Consider the following 5,379-nt stretch of genomic DNA (forward strand, 5'->3'; position numbering starts at 1 on the left):
CAAACTTACGGGCATCCTTGAAGAGAGTAGGCCAATAAAAACCGGATTGCAGTTCTGTCTCTAGCGTGGTGTCCTCCATAAGCCTCGGTGTGACACTTGCGTAGGATCTGTTCATGTTCATGCTTAGGTACACAACGTCTAATAACACCATCTACTCCTTCTTTATAAAGATGTGGGTCATCCCAAAAGTAATGTCTCAAATCATAGAAAAACTTTTTCTTTTGTTGGTATGTGAAACTAGGTGGTATGAATTTAGCAACGATGTGATTAGCCTAATCAGCATACCATGGAGTAGTACGAGAGGCATTTATGACATTTAATTGTTCATCAGGAAAGCTATCATCAATAGGTAGTGGGTCATCAAGAACATTTTCTAACCTAGACAAGTTGTCTGCAACGGGGTTCTCAGCTCCCTTTCTATCAATAATATGCAAATCAAATTCTTGTAACAAGAGAACCCATCTAATAAGTCTAGGTTTAGAATCTTTCTTTTCCATAAGATATTTAATAGCAGCATGATCAGTGTGAATAGTTACTTTAGAATCAACAATATAAGGTCTGAACTTATCACAAGCAAATACAACTGCTAAGAATTCGTTTTCAGTAGTAGCATAATTTCTCTGGGCGTTGTCTAGAGTTTTACTAGCATATTGAATAACATTTAATTTCTTATCAACTCTTTGCCCTAGAACAGCACCTACAGCATAATCACTAGCATCACACATAATTTCAAAGGGTAAATTCCAATCAGGTGGCTGAACAATAGGTGCAGAGATCAATGCTTTCTTAAGTATTTCAAATGCTTCTACACAATCATCATCAAAAACAAATGGTATATCTTTTTGTAATAAATTAGTCAGAGGCCGAGTAATTTTTCAGAAGTCCTTAATGAACCTCCTATAAAACCCGGCATGACCAAGGAAACTTCTTATACCTTTGATGTCCTTGGGACATGGCATCTTTTCAATAGCATCAACCGTGGCTTTATCAACTTCAATACCTCTTTCAGAAACTTTATGCCCCAAGACAATACCTTCATTAACCATAAAGTGGCACTTTTCCTAGTTCAAGACAAGGTTAGTTTCACATCTCTGCAAAACTCGATCAAGGTTGCTCAAGCAATCATCAAAAGAGGATCCATAAACGGAGAAATCGTCCATGAAAACCTCACAAATCTTTTCACAAAAGTCAGAGAATATAGCCATCATGCATCTTTGAAAGGTAGCAGGTGCATTACATAAACCAAAAGGCATACGTCTATAAGCAAAAGTACCAAAAGGGCAAGTAAAAGTGGTCTTTGATTGATCATCGCCTGACACGGGTATTTGAGAGAAACCAGAATAACCATCTAGAAAGAAAAAATGTGTATGTTTGGATAATCTTTCTAGCATTTGATCGATAAAAGGTAAGGGGTAATGTTCCCTTTTAGTAGCTTTATTTAATTTGCGGAAATCAATTACCATCATATAACCTGTAATAATTCTTTGCGGGGTCAATTCATCTTTATCATTAGGACCGACGGTATTTTTAGGGACACAATGGACAGGACTTACCCACTAACTATCAGCAACGGGATAGATAATACCTGCCTCTAGAAGCTTTAGTATTTCCTTTCTTACCACTTCTTTCATTTTAGGATTCAGCCGTCGTTCATGATCACGAACTGGTTTGGCATCTTTCTCCAAATTTATTTTATGCTGACATAGAGTGGGACTAATGCCCTTAAGATCATCAAGAGTATATCCAATAGCAGCACGGTGCTTCTTCAAAGTTTTCAATAATCTCTCTTCTTCATGCTCTGAAAGGTTAGCACTAATAATAACAGGATATATCTTCTTTTCATCAAGATAAGCATATTTAAGAGTATCAGGTAACGGTTTGAGCTCAAACACGGGATCACCCTTGGGTGGAGGAGGATCCCCTAGGATTTCAACAGGCAAATTGTGTTTCAGGATGGGTTCCTATTTAAATAATACTTCATCTATTTCCCTTCTTTCATTCATAAACATATAATTTTCATGGTCTAGCAAATATTGTTCTAAAGGATCACTAGGAGGTACGGCAATAGAAGCAAGACCAATAATTTCATCTTTACTAGGCAATTCCTCTTCACGGTGTTGTCTACAAAATTTAGAGAAATTAAACTCATGAGACATATCACCTAAACCAATAGTAACGACATCCTTTTCGCAGTCTATCCTAGCATTAACAGTGTTCAAAAAGGGTCTACCAAATATAATGGGACAAAAGCTATCTTGTGGGGAACCAAGAACAAGAAAATCAGCAGGATATTTAGTTTTCCCACACAAGACTTCAACATCTCTAACAATTCCCATTGATGAAATAGTATCTCTATTGGCAAGTTTAATTGTGACATCAATATCTTCTATCTCAGCAGGTGCAATATCGTGCATAATTTCTTTGTATAAGTCAAAAGGTATTGCACTAGCACTAGCACCCATATCACATAAGCCATGATGACAATGATCTCCTATTTTAACAGAAATAACAGGCATGCCTACCATAGGTCTATGTTTATCTTTAGCACAAGGTTTGGCAATTCTAGCAATTTCATCAAGGAAATGAATAACATGCCCATCAATATTATCAGACAAGAGATCTTTAACAATAGCAATATTAGGTTCAACTTTAATTTGCTCAGGAGGTGTATAAGTTCTAATATTGCTTTTATGGACCACTGTTGAAGCTTTAGCATGATCCTTTATCCTAACAGGGAAAGGTGGTTTCTCAACATAAGAAGTAGGAACAATAGGATCATTATAAGTGATAGTCTTTTCTTCAACTTTATTAGGTACAGCTACTTTTACTTCTATGGGAGGATGATATTTAAACCACTTCTCCTTAGGGAGATCAATATGAGCAGCAAAAGATTCATAAAAGGAAGCTACTATCTCAGAGTCAAGTCCATATTTAGTGCTAACTTTACGGAAAACATCGGTATTCATAAAAGATTTAACACAATCATACTTAGGTGTCATACCTGACTCCTTACCTTCGTCGAGGTCCCAATCTTCAGAGTTGCGTTCAATTCTTTCCAATAAATCCCATTTGAATTCAATAGTCTTCATAGTAAAAGAGCCAGCACAAGAAGTATCGAGCATGGTGCGATTGTTATCAGAAAGCCGAGCATAAAAATTTTGAATAATTATTTCTCTTGAGAGCTCATGATTGGGGCATGAATATAACATTGATTTAAACCTCCCCCAAGCTTGAGCGATGCTTTCTCCTTCGTGAGGCCAAAAATTATATATATAATTGCGATCACGATGAACAAGGTGCATAGGATAAAACTTCTGATGAAATTCCAATTTCAATCATTTGTAGTTCCATGATCCAGTATCATCACATAGCCTATATGTAGCGACCAGACCTCAAACAGTCTAGTCTCTGTGCATCAGTGTCATCCCTGGATCGGTAATGCTGACATGCACAGTACTTGAAGGATTTATAACAGAGTAGCAATCACACACTTATTACATCGAATAGTCTCAAGAGAGAACTTATTACAATAAATATGGCTTAAGGCCATCTAAAACGATAACAGCGGAAGGCTTGGAAGATAAAGTGAGTCCATCAACTCCAACGGCATCACTGAGTATAAGACCACGACCTATGGCACCTTACTCGTCGTCTGAAAAGTCTGCAACATGAACGTTGCAGCCCGAAAACGGGTCAGCACATGGAATATGCTGGCAAAGTAACACATAGAGAGTAATGAACAGAATAATGCTATCACTACATGCACATATGGCTGGTGGAAAGCTCTATGGTTACAGTTTGCGAAAAGCCAATTTTTTCCTACAACAAAGGAATAAATTTTATTTAACTATCATGGTGGTTGTTAAACATTGAGAAGGTACCTCCAACTCAATCCCAATTAAAAATGTGATTAACCCAATCAAATTAAATTAAGTAACATGATGATGAGATTCACATGATAATCCAAGACCTAGATACTCAAGATGTCCATAACCGGGGACACGGCTAACCATGATTAGTTTGTACACTCTGCAGAGGTTTGCGCACTTTTCCCCACAAGACTTGATCTCCTCCGTTTGATTTCTCGCACTACATGGTGTTTGAGAAACGGATGACCGAGACACAGTCTTTCAGAAACAATAACTCTTTACTCCGGGTGGACAGTTACACCTACTTTCCCCTACATCTGCTAGCCCACCTCTTCAAGAGGTCATGTAACCTACTCAACTATGCTAGAGCCCATAATAGCTTGTGGCTGCACACGGAAATTTCTAGCATGAATAATCTCATGATCCCTTTGAGCCTGGGTGGCGGTCCATAGGATAATCTCACGGGTACTCCGGGATATCCAAAAATACAGGCAACACTGGGTTCCCCAGGTGCCTCAATCCACCCAGATGTGAATTAAAGTAACCACCTTAAGTTGAACCATTAATTAACATCCTCACATCTGTCATGGAAATTCACTCAAACCCAATCCACGTCTACGAGCATAGCTTAGCAATATAAGCAAACGTAGAAGTAACTCCCAACGGTTTGATAATAAACAGGGCAATAGGTACTACCTCATCTACTTCCCAAAACCCACATATTAAACAATTCCTAACCATGCAATAGTTTGAGGGTTGATCTAATGCAATAAAACTCGGTGGTAAAGAGGTATGATCAAAGTGTTACTTGCCTTGCTGATGATCCGTGAAACCTAGAGACTCGTAGTAGCACGTTTCGCACTCCGGGTACTCTATCGCAAACAAACAGTACATACATAAGCAATCAAGCAAGGTTGCACGGGTAAAACTCAAAATAAGAGATCTAACCAGAAATTTCAACTTAAGAACTCCGGTTTGCAAAAGGAATCAAATCGAACGAAGCAACGAAACTCAAACGGCAAAAGAAACAATCTCCGTTTACTAATCTGGACCTAAGTCAAACTTTACAGTAGCAAAAACTTGTTTAAGTTGATTAAACAGAAAGAGGGTTTCGAGACGAAACTCTAGGCACTTGAATCGCCTGATTCCGATAAACAAGCGAAAAGTTATACTAAAACGAAAAACAGATCGGAAATCACGATCGAAAATAATCGCAAAAATTCCGAGAAAAAGAAAAACTGACGAACAGGCTAACGAACGAACGTTCGCTGTCTGCGGCTAACCGACGAAAACCGTTCGTTAAAACGAACATACGAACGGGCGTTCGCTAAATAAACTAAACCGGAAAAAACCGATCTAATAAAAAAGACAACCGCGGTTTTAAAAAAACGGGCGGTTTTTTCGAAGAAAACCGCCGGCGGCGGGGCGGCTACCTCCGGCGAGGTCCGGCGTCGGGCTCCGGCGGGCGGGGCAGCGGCGGCGGCGGTCGACGAGGCGGCGGCGGCGGTCG

This window comes from Triticum aestivum, chromosome 6D (genome assembly GCF_018294505.1).
Source record: "Triticum aestivum cultivar Chinese Spring chromosome 6D, IWGSC CS RefSeq v2.1, whole genome shotgun sequence".
Taxonomy (NCBI): domain Eukaryota; kingdom Viridiplantae; phylum Streptophyta; class Magnoliopsida; order Poales; family Poaceae; genus Triticum; species Triticum aestivum.